We start from the raw sequence: 17,102 nt of genomic DNA, 5'->3' as shown, positions 1-17,102 counted from the left end.
AGGGCCAACCACGTGACCCACTGTAAGAGGGCCACAGCACAGATTACTTTAGTTAGAAAAATATATTTTTCATCATGCCTCACAGTTATTTACTTTCTTGCTGGTTTCTAATTTCGTTCATGCCTTTTCCTCTGAAAATGGCATGTGCTCGGGTGCATGGCGCCTGTGACATCGTTGGAAGGTATGCCACCAATGAATTGTGCCGCTGCGTTCCCACTCTTGCTAATGCAGCGGTCTAGTGGTTGCACAACATGGTCACCGCCGGGAACCTCTTAATCCCATCACTCCCCTCCCGGCGCATTTCAACTGCAGTGTCGTTTCCCTTTGCTGCAACCCCAACACTAAGTTTATTCCACCTTGTTCCGCACCAGAACACCCTGTCCTTTTGACTGTTTCTCTCGCTCTTGCTGGCAGCTCTCCGTCCGCGCTCATCTGCAGGTTCCCGCACCTGTTCTTCTCTCTAGCTGCTCCTTCGGAGCTTCCGCCCACTTCAGCCCTGCTTTCCCTTCTCGATCTCGCTCAGGCTTCTCTGGTTCTCGCAGCACTCCTCTGGTGCTGCGAGACGGTTCTCTTTCTCCCGTTCCTTACTTTCCCTGGCTGCTCGCTCTACAGCTCCTTGCTTGCTTATCTCCTCAGATCCACGTCTCACATCTTATCTCATTCTGCCCACATTACACCGCAGAGCCATTTCTTTGAACTTACCCTCCGGAAGGAGTTGTGTCTGCCTTCCAGTCGGATCCCTGCCACCTGCTACAATCTTGTTGGGAAGATATTGGACTATTCCAATGCGTCCAAACCACACTCCTCTCTACTGGGGTTTTTTATGCCAACAGAGGCTCCCCCCTCCCCCGGCTGTCCCGGGAGAGAGGGGCCCCAGGTCTGCTATCTAACAAGCAGTCACTGTGGCTTCCTTTCGGGGTAGGTCCTTCCTCCACAAAAAAAAGAGAGAGACTACAGTACAAGAAGAAGATCCTTGAAGGCGTGCATTGAGATCAGGTTCAGGCAAGGAGGTGGTCAGTGATTCAGGGGAGGAAACAAAGGGATATTACAGAAAACTACAAAGCTATGACCTCTCAACTATGGTGACCACCTCGGAGATCGAGGCATGGCTATGGTATAGGAGAGATCATTTACTAATTGGGAAAATGAACGAGCTAAGTCCTGAGGGGTGCCCTCCTCTACCCCTGTGAAACTCTACCTAATTGAATCTCAAGCAAGCATTGCAGCGTGCTCAACGCTGAATCATTATACTCCAAATAGACCACTAGCACAGATGATCTAGTAAGTAAAGTTACTACTGTTCCTAAGCCAACCCAGCTCCTGAAATGTAAGATGAACCATCCCATGTCTCAGATCTAGCATAGTGTTGTTACTAGATTAAGCACTCTAGGTTGGGGAAGAGCGGTGGAAAGCCATTTACTGGTTCTGCTATGGGATGGCTACAACAGTGGTGATGAGATATTACTGAGCATGAAAAATAGCAGAGAGGTTGACACAGTATCTCTGACAAAAGGATTTCATGTTCTGGATGTACCGGGAGAGTGCCGCATAACAAGTGTAGTGTGATGAAGGACTAACAATTCTATGGAACCATATTTCTATTTACTAACTACCCTGACTTCCAGTGGTATGGGTTTGTTCCAATAATAAAACCCTAGAACATGTTCTCATGAACAATATTTAGTGTTGCCTAGATTTGAGGACTCAGGTTTATAAAACACATAGCTGCAGAAACAGTTTTTATGATACAACACAGTGAACAGGATGGATAGTTTAGGGTTTCCAATTTGTTATTTTGAAGACCACCTTAGCAACAATGATGTTTCACTACATACATGTCTGCATTTCAGGTCAAGACAGTTTCCAAATTGCCCAGAGGGGGCCTCAATACATCTTGTGATGAATCCTACAGCATCATCACTAAACCCCAGCCTAAAGTCTGCTCCCATGTGGCCAGGGGAAGGCAGCCACAATCAGATCCCAACCCTAGGGGTGGTTTCAGGAGTGACGATCACATGGGAGGGGTCGGCTGTCAGGGGGAAATGGTGACTCCTCTGGGAGAGGATAAGAGTCCTATAATTCACAAATACCTAATCGCATGCTGTCAGTGTACAAGTACCTCCCATAATTACCCAAAGAACATGTTATGAAAAATCATCTAAATGTAATAAGGTAAAACATTGGGATTTCAGTATTTAATTAGGACATCCCTCAAACGTTATAATTCTGATTTAGTTGGAGGTGTTCAGTCTAATGTTAAATCACAAACCCTTATCACAACCTTCCCTCACTCTGACAACTCTCAGTTCATTATAAAGAGACCAACACCACTATGGACTTCCGTTTCCATAACACCTATGGTTTTGGGATGAGGAAGAAGGGATTAGAGATTAAAAGTGCTATTAATCAGGATGTGTGGTTTAGTTGTTACAGGCCAAGGCACCAGAGCTGGAAATTTAAACCCGTGAATGGGCTGCAGTTAAGGGAAAGGGGCGTGGAATGAGCAACTGAAGCAGATGCCGCATGAGGTGCTGGGACTGCCATAGAAGGGAGATGCATGTGTGTGCAGTGTGAAGCGGCGTGTGGAAAAGAAACACAGCTGAGGGGGGTGGGGGGGGGACATGCACCCAACTCGGTGTATGGCGTTTCAGGGTGCGAGAAGCCACAGAAGATGAACAGTGCTGTCAAGAGTTCCAGGCAAGAGCCACACAGTCCACCAAATGTACACAGGAGCTGTTTACAGAGCAGACAGGACACAGGCCTGCCACGGCAGCAGACCACAAAGAGATGCTGAAGACCGGTGAGTTGGCCTGTTAACGCTGAACCCGGCGCTTGGAACAGAACTGTTAACAAATCATAATTCTTAATACTAGAAGTACAGAGGTGGCAAGGGCATAAATCCTCTTATATGGGACATCAACTGGGGGAAACGTATGACCTGCATTGCCAACAGCCAAGAGGCTGTGAAGAAACCATACAGAGGCGACAAGGGCGCAATTCCCCTTACATGAGACACCAACTGGGAGGGGGAGGGGAGAGGAACTTGTAACCCACATTGCCAACAGCCAATAGGCGGCCAAGAAGCAGTTAAGAGTCTACCTGGGAACAATTCTCCTATCTTGAGTTTCCAGTTTGGGGAAAACTGGAACCCACATTGTCAAGAGACTATAAGAAGAGGAAGCCGTTGTTCACCCCCTTCTCATAAGAGATACTGGTGTGGAGAATGTTGGAACAAATATTGCCACCAAGACAAATTATATTTGTTTCTTCCTGGCAGGCTAGTACACCAGGAAATGGATCATAATAGTTAGTCCTGGCAGGCGAGTTTACTAGGATAGTAAAGTAGAAGATGATTTGAAGAAGTGTGTTCGTGGCAAAAAGGTGTGGTGGAAAGAACTTGTTAACTCGATCATCTTTTTGACAAACTGTTGCATCACCAAAAGTAGTTGCTGTGCTATTCTGACAAAAGTGTTTCATTTGAAGAAAGTTTGATATGGTAATAATTCCTTGGCTTTCTGAAAATAACAATTGCCTTGGTTTATGAACGTGCGTTTTGAGAGAGACATTTTGGCTTACTAAGAAGGATAATGTGATGAACAACAGTTGTGATTTCTGAACAAACATTTGTGAAAGAGACATTTACTTAACCAAGTGGAAGGACGCAATGGATGGAAAATACTTTGTGTTACACTGAAAGAACCTTGGTGAATCAGAACATTGCTCAGGGTATTCCTGAATTGATCCAGGGGAAGGGAGTTCAACCCTGGTCACAAGGATTACTTTCTAAACCCTTTATGTTTGAATTGGTATATTGTTTTGTTTAAATGAAAACAGCCAAACATTCCTTCCACAATTTTGTTGCCCCATCGGGCAGGATAGCATAAGCTTGGATTGTTTGAAAGATCATATATGGACCATTCAAATCTCCCTGGTTGAGTTGAAATCGTGATTATGAAAGCATCAACTTCTAGAGCGGCAGGACCTAGCACGCTCTCCAATGTTATTATGAAGGGAAATCAGGATTTATGGTCTAAAATACCTTATATTCTCTTCCAAGATTTAACTAGGTCTATACTGGTCTCCTGGCACATCTTTTATGTTGTGCCTATCTATGGAAGAAAACAAAATATATATATTATATATATATGTCCTGCCCTACCAATTATAGACCTATTGCACTATTAGATGCAGACTCGAAAAGCTTTGCAGGACTTATATTGCAGCATGTACAGGAGTGGTCTGAGAGCCAGAATATCTTGTCAATGTACCAATTTGGGTTCAGGAAAAAAGTGGGGACAGACATTGGGGGCTTACTACTGATTATGCAAAATATGGCTTGGAAGGGAAAGAGTTGCCCTATTTATGTGGTGGCTATGGACCTTTCCTGGGCTTTTGACCTAGTCGATAGAAATATTTTATGGTCTACACGAGATAAAGCAGGGATGCCGCTAGCTATTCTTATCTTATTCCATCTGCACAAGGGCTCCCTGCTTCAAGTTGGCCTCAACAAAGAAGGTTCCTTGTCCCACGCTATTATCTCTTCCACTGGTCTCCGTCAGGGATGTATTTTTGCGCCTGCTTTATTTAATTTATATGTGGGGGACACTGGTAAACACTTTTGCGTCACCAGTTGTTGAGGGAGGCAAGGTGAGTTGGACAGCATACGCTGGCAACTTTATGCTATTTGATCATACCCCTAGATGTTGTAGGGTATTTTGTGGAGATTTGGGGCCTGACGGTATTTTCTTACCACCGAAATATAACTTAGCAACAATCACTCCTTGTATTCAGATTGGGCCATGTACAACAATAATACAGTGAACATGCATTATTTCAGCACCCAGGCATGCATATTTGGTATGCGTGGGTGGTAGGCGCGGTTGGTGGTATTTTGGTGAGCATAATTCCCTTGTTTTATTTGTGGCCCCAATGTCCAGAATCCCTTATCTTTGCTTAGATTTTTCGTGTAATCACTAGAGAGACCTCAGACCTACATTTTAGGAATACCACATTTTTCAGTGTTAGTGTGCCACCATGGGCGATCTCACTGACTTATTTACGACAGAGAGCTATAGCTATAGATAGATATATAGATAGATATATATATATATATATATATATAGTAATCTTGTGGTAATTTCCACTACCTTATATACGGTAGGGAGCTATGTTCAGAGAGTCTCTCTTCCCGTTGGCTCATGTACCTCCAACGAGCTATGCTACAGTCACTCACAACTGTTCATACTGAATCTGACATGCACACATCTGTCTTAAAATGACCATTGCACTGTTTAAAATCTCCCCACATCATCAGCATTGTAATGGTAAATAGTAAATACACCACCCGTCTGTTTTCAAATATTTTTCTGTATTATAAAAGTTGCAATTAAACACGATCTCATTCTTTACAGAAATAAATAAAATGGTACAGTAAAAGCATTGTCTATGACACACTGCAAAGAGAGTGGCGGAGAACAGAACTCAAATTGCAACATTAGCATTTGATTAAGGCATGCACAGGAATCCTACACTGACTGCATATTATCGTACACACTCAGCTCCCACATTTCTGTAATTACCTTATCTTTTTAGTTGTTCTCTTTGGCGGTTCTCTTTCTGAATGTGGCTCCCTTGAAGATTAACTCCAGTAAAAAGGAACGCTGGCCTTCTCAAACCGGGGTCATTGCCTGGAATTCTCAGCTTTTGCAGATAGGAATGCCTCAGCCAGTGGAAAGGTCCTTCTTTCAGCTCTCCCCAATCTCGACTGACTTTCTCCTTTCTCAAAAACCCCCCAGCAAAAGCCTGATCACTCCCTCTAGCATGATACTTGCTATGACGCTGCTCCAATCAGAATTAATCACGCCATCTCCTCCTTCTCTACACAATGGCTCATTTTTATAGTAATACTTTGTAACCAACTGATTTCCTGTTCTTTCGAGCCCATTTGCTTCCTGTAGTTATGTGGACAGGGCAGCAGAGAGAACAGAAAAAAAATGGATGTGCGTTTAAAAGTTCACTTTCAGAATAGGCCTAATTCTGCAGTGGAGACACATTTTTATTAGTGGATTATGTTTCATTAGTCATGTTAGTTGTCAGTGAGGTTAGTTATTATTTTCAAATGCGTCTCTCGCACCATAGGCATTTCAGGTGAAAAATAGTGTGCATTTTTGAATGTGCACGTGTACTTTTAACTGTAAAAATAGATTTGCATCTTATATGTTAAAATCGTTTTTGACTGAATGGCCTGTCTTTCCTTGTTAATCTGGTAACACATATAGCAATGCACCGCACCCTTGTGGTGGTGCTGCAAAAAAAAAATTGCTACATGAGTAGTAGTGCTGTACTCTGTGCTGTAACACGCCAAATATCCTTACAATGTCTTCAGCGCCTGTTTCCCCACTTTTAGAGAATACAAGCTATTTAACTCCCTCAATATTAATGCAAAGACCACCGTAATAGTGCTATAGGGTATTCCTGGTTTCTTAACCATGAGAAGTTGGCGATTAGGTCCCCAATGCACTATTTGGGTTTCCCCATTTTTGGTGATGCAAAAAGAAATTGCACTATGGACAGTATCTAGAAGGAAGATTTGGCTGCCAAATGGCACCGTTGAAAAAGATAAACTGAAAATATGGGAAATTTTCCCTATTTCCAGCAATTTTTTTTTTATTTTTGCAACAGAAAGGACATTCCTCACCTGTGTTCTGATTTGGAACGCTTCCCTTTTTTGGGCAAGAGTAGAGCTACATAAGTATGAAGCTCGTATTTGGAGTTCTATATTTTTCTGCCTCACAAAATTAGTACCACTGGCGGCCATACGCTAGGAGTTGGGAACACAATCAATGGAGAGTGTGGCTGAATGGCAAAGGCTCTAACTTTTCAGGAAATTGATGATCCTGAATAATAACCTAGGGAAGGGTTTACAGAATGGGTCTCCCGCATCAGGATATCCAGGTAAACGGTGGAGAGCTTGGATATCATGGAAAAATTGGCGTTATCAGTTGAGTTATTGATATTTAATCCGGGGAGAGTAAAAAAAAAAAACATTTTGAATATGCAGATTAACATAACTGTTGAGATGGTGTTGAACACAAGGCTTTATTATCAAATTGTGTCACTACCCTATTTATTCCCGGACAAGAACAGGTGCCATGATTTTATGCATTTTTGATATAATGTGTTGAAGACAGGGGAAATTAATGACCCCAGGGGGAAGAATGAGTCCAGCATCGTCTGTAAGTTTTGCATATTAATTGATTGCATTGAAACGTTGCAACATCTCTTCATTGATTGTATGGCATTGAGAACCGAATGCATTAGTTGCTTTAGCAAATTTGTAATAAACTCAGAAAGAGGGAATCTAGATATTCTCTGGTGGGAAATGCTTCACGATAGAAGGGTCCCGCTTCAGATTGCGGTTATTCGGCTCCTGACAGACGCATGCAAATTACTTAAGAAAAACTCAGGTGTAAAGCTGTAGTTGATCACTGGCACTTTGTTGACAGTGTTGTGAAGGTTTTTCAAAACTTGAATGCATGTTGTTTTTTATTATTTACTTCGTGCCAATTTGTATGATTTGTAAGCTAATTTAGCTGTGCATAATTTGAATGTTTGTAGTGTTCTATCATTCATTGTTATTCTGTATGACTCTTAATCTAATCTATTTTGTGTGTGTGATATTCAAGTTTTAACAAAATGTTTATTGGAACGTTGTTAAGGTTACTTGTAACCAAAACAAACTAATAATTTTGGTGTGTATATTAGAGTGAGTGTCAAGAGTCTTTTTGGACACTAGGTCATTTTTCTTTAGTTTGCTAGGCAGGGACATTGTTAGGATAGGGGAAGATTTTCACTCATTCCTTAACATTTTATTTGAGAATAAAAAAAAAAGAAAAAAAAGAAATAAATTAAAAAAATAAAATGGCATACGTTTGAGAAAGCTATACCTTTGAGTCGGTCTCGCATTTCTGACCCCTCAATCTGCAGCAGAATTCTGAGGTATTGTGCAGCGAAGAAAGAAAAGGGATGTAGCCAATGATTCTGGGATCGGGCCAATACTATTCTTGCAGCTTGAAGTGTATATAAGGCAAAATCTAGATGGCCATTTGAGCCACTTAGAAGAACAAAGTTACTCACCGTAATGACTACCTTACTCCTAGTGCATAGTACCCTTTCCTCCCTACTTGTGGGACATTCCGTCCTTCGAGATGGAACCGGAGCCCTTTGTTAAAGGCATCGTAAATTCTGAATTTTTGTCCTATTGTTACGCGGAGTACCGCATGTGGCTGTAACCCTGCCTCCTGAGCTCCGCCAGGTCTGAGACCATAATAGAGGATACAGCGGGTGTATTGAGAAAAGGGGACTAGGGACTAGGAGTAAGGCAGTCAATCCAGTAACTTTGTTATACTCCTAAATCCTGTCCCCTTTCCTCCATACTTGTGGGAGATTCCCAAGCATGCACCACAGTTTGGGTGGATGGAAAAACCCCTCTACTGGAATAAGTTCTTAAGAACAGCCTGGCCAAACTGGGCATCAGCCCTGGAGCTCAGGTCCAAGCAATAATACTTACAAAAAGCTGTTGGGGAAGCCCACGTAGTTGCTTTGGCGATGGTTTCCCAAGGAACATACTTTTAGAAGGCAACAGCAGCCGCTTTGCCCTGTACAAGAGGATCATGAATGCCTCTCGGAGGTTGTAGGCCTTGGATGGTATATAGGCTTCTGAAATGCAGGAGGCAATCCATCAGGAGATTGGAAGCCGGTTTCCCTTTCAGGTCCCGGAATGTGAGAGTTGTGAGGAGCCCCCGAGTTCACTTGTTCTGTCGAGATAAAACTTGACATCCAAGTTGTATAGGACTCTCTCAGCATCCGATGCTGGCTTAGGAAAAAAAAGACAGGTAAGGAGATTGATTGGTTCAAATGAAAATCAGTAACCACCTTTGCAGGAAAGAAGGATGAGTGCAGAGCACAGCCTTATCCTTATGGAAGGTGAGGAATGGATGTTCCACAGAAAGAGCTTGGAGCTTGCTTACTCGCCTTGCCGATGTCACTCAATCAGAAAGACGACCTTCCAAGAAAGGTATTTGAGATCGGTAGTGACCATGGGTTCAAATGGTTTATGGCATAACGCAGTGAGGACCACATTCAAATCCCATTTGGGATGAGGAGTGCGCAACGGCAGAAAAGATGCAGAAGACGCGCAAAATGCATTTTAATAACCGGATTAGTCAAAGAAAAGGAACAGCTGTCAGTGAACAGCTAGGCCGCAATGGCAGATAAGTAAGTCCTGCAAGACAAGACATGAATGCCTGAAGCTGCGAGGTGAGACATAAACGATAGAACAGTGTCAACCGTAGCGTGCATGGGATCAATCTGTTTAGCTAAGCACCAGTGGTAAAGACAGAGCCATTTGCTACTATATTGAGCCCTGGTAGAAGGTTCTCTGGCCGCTTGGATAATGCGCATGTTGTCCTGGGACAAATTAAACTGCGCTAAAAACCTGAATTCAGGCACCAGGCCGCCAAGCTGAACGATTGTAGGGAGGGGTGCCACATCTGGTGATTGCACTGGTGAAGCAGGTCAGGAATCAACGGCTGGCCATCAAGGAGCTATGAGGAGGAGTATGCAATTTGATGCATTCCTAAGCTTGCAAAGGGACCGATGAATCAGAGGCAGTGCAGGAAAGGCATAAGCCTTCATGTTGTGCCATGGAATCGAGAGAGTGTCCCCCCTGGAGGACACCCCGAGACAGTCTCTGGATGCATACAGAGGAAGTTTCCTGTTTGTAAACGTTGCAAAGAGGTCCACTTCTGGAGTGCCCCATTGGTGAAAAATGGTGGAGGGAACATCGGTGTTCAATTCCCACTCGTAACTGGCTGCTGAGTGAGTGTGCAGTTACATTGATGGGACCCAAATGTGTACAGCCAAGAGCCATATCTTGTGCTGGATGGCCCATTCCCAAATCTGCATGGCTAGGTCCACAAGGAGAGGTGACTTGGTGCCACCCTGCTTGACAGAATTGTCAGTGGGAATACGGACTTCTTTGTTCGTGATGGACGGTTGAATGGCATTGAGCGCCAGATAAACAGCCAGTAGTTCCAGATTATGGATATGAAACTGCCTGTCCTGAAGTGTCCAAAAGTCTAATACTTTTGAGGTGACACAGCGTTGCGCCCCACCCCAAAAGGGAGGAGTCTGTGGTAACAGTCAGTTGTGGGCAGGGATCCTGGAAGGAGGCCCCCACTGAAAGGTTGTCGTTGAAGACCACCACTGTAGATCCACCATCATGCAAGACGGAACTGGGATTATCTTGGAATCCGGGTCCGAAGCCTGACACCAAGAGCTCTGAAGAGCCCGCTGAGTACGCCTCATCATCAGACATGCAAGAGGAAGGGCTAGCTCGCAAGAAGCCACAAGGCCCAGAAGACTCGGGAACCACCAAGCCGGCATGTGCGAAGACTGGAGGAAGAGCTGCACACGTGGGTGATAGGTCCACAATCCTGTCTGCCAGGAAAATCAGGTCTTGAGAGACCGGCATGGAAGATTTCCGCCAGTTAACCGACAGCCCAAGGTGGAACATGAGCTGGAGGAGAGACTGGAGATCGATTAATGCCCTTTGTGGGCAAGGACTGTGAAGGAGCCAATCAAATATGGGTATACATTAACACCCTGCAGCCTGAGGAAAGCTGCGATGACCGATATAATCTTCGTAAAGACACACTGAGACCAAAGGGGAGCACACGGAACTGGAAATGTTCCTCTTCCAAGGAAAACAGCAGATATATCCGATGCGTCCTCCATATCAGGATGTGCATGTATGTGTCCTGAAGGTCCACCACACTGAGCCAGTCGCCCTTCCAAAGAGGTCTTTATTTGGCAAGGCGTGATAATCTTGAATTTCTCTTGGGGAAGAAAAAGGTTACTGGGAAAAATTGAGGATAGTACACAGGCCAGCCTGGTTGGGTACTGTGAAGAGACGGAGTAGAAGCCCTCCCCTTGTTCCCCGAGGGGAACAGGCTCCACCGCTCTGAGGTCTAGAAGTTTCTGTACCTCGGCTCTGAGGGAGGGCGGGCGACTCGATCTGCTGGAAGGGAGGGCCAAGTGAAAGCCCACCCGAGCGATGGACAGAACCCACCGGTCTTCGGTGATGGACTGCCACGCCTCCAGATGAGACGAGATTCTTCATCCCACCAGAGTCTCGTGTGACCAACCAGATATATCATTTGGATGACTTGTCGGCAGGGAGACTACCTGTCCCTGGAGAGGTGGCTGATGGGCAAGAGAAAAACCGACCACCTTGCCACGGCAGCTACAGTACGGCACGCACGGCGATGCTGAAACACCCTGCATCCAGAGAAGGACCCTAAGCTCCATCTATAAGGTCTAGTACTTTGTCTTGCACTTCCTTTGAGAACTTTGTTGCGTGGAGCCACGCCTGGTTGGAGATGTCAACCCTGACCATAAGGCCTCAATCTGAGGTATCGTATGTGGTGTGCCGCAGCTTCCAGTAGATCCTGTGCAAACACTTTGGCGTCTGACAAACGAACAGTAAAGTTGTCTAGCCTATCCCCAGGAATACACTCCTGGAAATCGGCTAGCTCTTTCTACAGCCTCAGATTGGCTGCTGCTAGGATGAGCTCTGTTAGCTTGACGAAGTTGGAGCGCTGAATTGGCAAAGACTTGCTTTCCACAAGGCTTCCAGGAGCTTATCCTCTTTGGCTAGGATTTGGGCTGCTGCCGTTGAAGATGTAGAGGCTGGCTTGGACTGGAGGGTGGCCGCTGCCACCACCGTTGAGGAGGGGAGCGGACAAGCCAATAAAGCCATCTCTAGAGGCGTGAATCTTGTATCGAGCGTCAATCCTTTTGTTGCGGTGCAGCCCGGTATGGGGTTTATCCCAGACCTTCCGGGCCTCAGCAAAGACGTCCTTCTGGAGGAACAGGCCGGTGCGCTCCTGAGGTGACAGGGTAAAGGCTCCAAAAAGCACCCCCTCCTGAGGAGTGGGGGCCTCAGGTACTGGAATATCAAGGAGGGCCATCATATCCAGGACCCGGTCCTGCACCGGCCACATTCACAGATCAGTGGTGTGGAAGCTGGAGGGAGCGAGACCGTATGAGGCAGTGGTGCCCGATCATGGCAGTCAAAGAAAGGGCGGAACAGGTTTTGTTTTTCCACACAGCGTGGAAAAGGCTGCTCAGCCCCAAAAGGAATGCTCCCAGCACCAGACGTTGTGAATGTTGGTGTAAGAGAGGTATCCAAAATGGCCACCGTGGACCAGGGAGGTTGGTCCGCCAGTTTGTCGACACCGGAGGAGAACTGCGTCACATGTGGAGATGAGGTAATTGTCTCCTCAGGGGACACAACACCTTAGCATTAACACAAGGATCTGATGTTTACTGGACATCTTACAAACAGCCCCAAAATTAGCCTCCAGTGGAGGAACCTCGGCAGAGCCGGTACTGGAAGGCCTGTGGTCCGTGACTGCCCCCTTTACCCCCCCCCCTCGACAGAACCGGTACCACCACGATTGTGAGCATGGGACGGCGGGACGGCTGGGGAACGTACCTCATTGACAAAAAAGGGTCTCTCGATTCTGTCGGTGCTGAAATTAGCCCCAAGAAGAGGAACCTCGGGTTGTAACACGGGACGGATACCTCCTTCAAGAGGGGCCTCGAGCCGTGACTCTGTGTGGAGCTCCAGAAATGGAGACCTCAGGTCGAACCCCGGTAACCAGAGCCACAGAAGAGCTGGGCTGTACTTTAACACCCTAACGGTGAACCTCAGAACAGTGTCCGGTTTTGGCAGGTCTGCTGCGGGAACCATTGGAGACCCCTCTGAGGTGCCCATTAGGCCTCTTGTGAGGCACCTCAGGGGAACCCCTGGTGACAGCTACTGGAGCCCCTTTACGACCTCGAAGACCCCAGAAAGGAGTCCCCTGGTTGGGGTGCCCTAAAATGTAAAGAACTTACAGGGCTTTTCTTCTTTTCATCGATGAAAAGCTGTAAATGAGGTGGGGAGAAATGCACTGAAACACTTGCTCCCACAGAAGAAGACGCCGTTGGAGTGCCCGGACGGAGAGGGAATCGCAATAGAAACATGAATCCCAGCGATGCTCCGGGTCTAGACATTCCAAGCAAAGAGTGGGGATCCGCCCTCACGAAACGACGTTCGCATGAAAAACAGGACACGAATCCCAAACGCTACGGCATAGACGGAGGACTAGATGAGCGTGGGCCGGCGCAGAAAGGAAGGACAAAGGGAATAAAAATTCCCAGTGATGCTTGTGCGTCCAGCCCCAACTGCGCAAAGAAAAGAACTGAAGGGTGATGCGCAGGGCGGAGCTCAGGAGGGCGTGGTTGGGGCCATGTGCGTTACCCCACGTAAAAGACAAAAATAAAAAATTGTTGCTGCTTTTTACAAAGTGCTCTGGTCCCGTTCCGAAGGACGGAATGTCCCACAAGTATGGATGAAAGGGGACTCAACATAGGAATAGGAGCAACAGGACATCCCAGGTGCACAGTTCACCAACACAATAATAGCGGCAAGTTACCTATTAGTGGGACTCAGCAGACTTACGAGAAATGTGTGGATACAGCTGAACAGTGAGATATCCTGTGGACTGATGCTGCAATGAGACAACCTGTGAAGAGGTGCAAGACTACTCAAATTCCGAATGGCTCAGCAACTGAAGACCAGCATAATAACAGCAGTCCAAGAATCCTGGGAAACGATTTAGGCTTACCGGAAGATCGGTGGCCCTGGAGAGACTTCTGGCAGTCTAGCAGATGGACTGGTGGACCTTGTGAATGCATATTCACACCAAAGGGGCCGTGAGAGGTGCCTAGGCCCCCCCCACCAGTAGAAGTCCTACATGTCCTCTGGGTTGGATGCAACTGGGACATGTGGTTGCCTGGCATTTTGGCCAGATAACAGACCATTGCCCCAGTGGTAAACCTCGATTTATAGTTGGGAATAGGTTCCACTTGGCCTCAAGAGCCACCCCAGCTGCAACGTCTTAAGAAGTTAGGAACAGTTCGGGCGTTGATGTAGGTAAGCTGCTGGGATGGGAGGGCATCTGGAATATCATGGACAGGTGGACTCCGTTTAATGTTGACGTGTTGAGTTAGTTTCTGTCCCTGCTTCAGATATCAATTTTGTCCTACAGACAGGAAAACAAGAGTTTACTGTGTAGAAATGAAATCAGCAAGTCTTCACATCAAGTTCCTGGAAGGGGGGGGGGGGGCCAAGGCAGCTGCAAGACGTTTTGAAAATCTAGAGAGTTTAATTCCAGAGATAAAGAAGCTAACGGACAAACAGAAGAGCTTACAGGTGTTAGAAGTAGTATTTTATGAAAAGAAAAAGCCATTTGAATTTGCTTACCATACAGCCATTCTTTGTACACCTGAAGATATGCATGCCATTATTAGTAATTAAGTCTCTGAACAACCCTTTATCCCCATGACTGTGTTTAACAGTATTCTTTTTCGTATTGGCAAGTATCGTTTCATGTTGCCGTAGGTGGTACAGTAAGAATGGAACAGTGGTGATCAACATAGCACCCCACAGATCTGTTCACCATAGTTCTACTTACAATTTGAACCTGCCTATTGTGCTTCAATAAATGAGTACAAAATTGCATACATTACATAGAGAATTACAGCCAATGCCAAAAGTTGATGGCCCAGGTCCAACAAACCTTATAACTTGTAGATTATTGCAAAGTAATAACGCTGCTGCTGGGATAGTTGCATGAGAAGCACAAAGGTGGGTAAGGCGGGTGGCTGTTTGTGGAAAAACATTGATAGGAGGGGGCGAGGCTGTTTTTTTTATTTTCAGGTACATTTTTTTTTAAAAAAACAAACAAAAAAAAAAAAAAAAGGTAAATGGATCCCCCTCGCTCCTCCCAATCATGACATCAGCTTGTGTCCCTAGCCTAGTGTACATTATTTTATCTTCCCCTCCTAGTGGACTTTGGTTGAAATGCCCCTTTCTTCGGCATCAGATAATGCTTTGCCATTATGAAGTGGACTCTGCATGTGTGTCATTCTGCTGACTACAAGCGTTGTGCCCTGCAAAGAGCGCTGGAGCAATGCCGTTGAACGTAGGCTAATGGTTCACACTGGTACAAACTACCTGGAACAATTGACTTTTTAAAATTGTTTTATTTGCAGTTCAGACATTGCGTAACAAAATATTTCAAGTCCATATCTGAAGTTCATTGACAACTCTTATTTTGACATTTTAAACTACAAAACGTAAAACAAAGAACAGGTACACCCCCCACTTGCAAAATAAAAACCTCCCTCCCACTACCCAGACCACCCCCACTCCCTTGAAGCAATTAAGTGACAAAGCTACCAAATTATATACATCTAGCACCACTGCCTGGTGCGTTCCTTTGAGCAGTGCGAGTTTTCGCCTATTTCAGCTAGAGTCCCAAGTTCGAGGACATCACTCTGCTGCGATCGGCCCACAATGTCCGTAGGCTAACTTGACATTCACCTATCTATATGTTTTACATGGGCGTTCCATCCTTGAGGCTATATTTGCTAAGGAAGGTGGACCACTCCATTTCCCTTGACGGTCGCTGATCATATAACAACCCGGTCAGAGGTTCCATATCCTATAAATCCCTGGCTTTCAAGGCCCATAGATGTTCACTCTGGAGTGTCACCATCTTCCATCCCCCCGCTAAATAAGCGTGTGCAGACAGCAGCAGGAAGGAACCATATACAGCCCCCCCCCCCCCCCCCAACTATCTTCCTGCACCTTGTATGAATCCTATGGATCCCTCTCTAAACCCCTGCCTAATGTCTCCTTCCTCCTGGCCAGACGTTTCCTGATCATGACCTTAGGGCTGGTATTCTGCGGGAGGATCACCTGGCAGGAGAAAAGGCTCAGGGATGTGAGAGGAATACATGGGATGAGACGCAGGATTTGCCTTCTCTTGAAGGAGGCATTTTTCCACTCCCACAATTTATAATGGCATGTTGCCACAATAACCCATCTGTTTCACGGGTTAACCATCTTAACGTAGGTGGAATTAGTCAGAACCCCTGGGTAGATAAAACAGCTTTTACAAACTCAGACAGTTAAACATCCCCCTATCTCCCAAAGATGTAGTGGAAGGAAGTTATAAATGTTAACAGCATTCCATCTAAAGACCTGTATTCCTCTTTTCCAAAAGGTCTAAAGATTAACCCCTGTGATGTTCCTTCAGGAAAAGTTAGAAAAAATAACTGTCGCTGGGGACTTCAAGTCCCATAGTTCCCCCAGTACTGAGACGAGGAAGAGGGATGTAGAGGGACCGAACTGTAGGAGTTGTCAGCTAGTTACCATAGACGACCAACAACTGAGGGAGACCGAGAGGCTTAAATGCCCCCCTCAATTGCAGGTCATGGAGAAGAGGCAGGAGAAGTAGCAGTGCAGACAGTATTTGCAGCTGGAGGCGGGACTGGAGTAGTGAGAAGAGATGGGGTGTCAAGTGCAGAGCCCAGCAAAGCATAATTCTTTTCCAACCATTTTTGGGACATAACAGAAATGATCGACACATCTGAAAGCGTTAAAAATCACACTGGATGGTCCGAGGTAAAGGAGGCTAAAACAATAAGGGGGATAGGGAGGGGGTGGGGGGAATCGTAGGCGCAGCGAGATCCTTCCTAGTAGAATGGGCAGAGTTTGTAATAACAGGCTCCATTGTCTCTGTTGGAACATGTACATGGAAAACATTCGTAATACATGGCAAGGCATAAATTAGTTTTCAAAAATTGATTAGCAGAATTTGCTAATTAAAATATTTTTGATTGGCAAATAAACCCATTTGATTAGCAATTTTGTACTCCTATTTTAAATGTCACCAGAAGTTAATTTTACCCCAACACATACAATTAGCAAGAATACAGCATTTCTATGTACCTCTGAAGTAATACATTCGTGCAATGAATGTAAAATGTAAAGGTTCACTGCATGAATGGACTACATAAATAGATCTGATTAAAAAAAAGCTCTGTAAACATTTTTCAGTTCAACGCTCTCTGAAGCTGGGTCATGCAGCAGTCATTGGTGCATAGTGCAGTGTCCATCTCAACAAGACATCAATAAAGACGCA

The sequence above is a fragment of the Ambystoma mexicanum genome, chromosome 14 (assembly GCF_040938575.1).
Source record: "Ambystoma mexicanum isolate Mex_15411 chromosome 14, UKY_AmexF1_1, whole genome shotgun sequence".
Lineage (NCBI taxonomy): Eukaryota > Metazoa > Chordata > Amphibia > Caudata > Ambystomatidae > Ambystoma > Ambystoma mexicanum.
The sequence above is the reverse complement of the archived record's forward strand: the minus strand, read 5'-3'. Positions refer to the sequence as shown.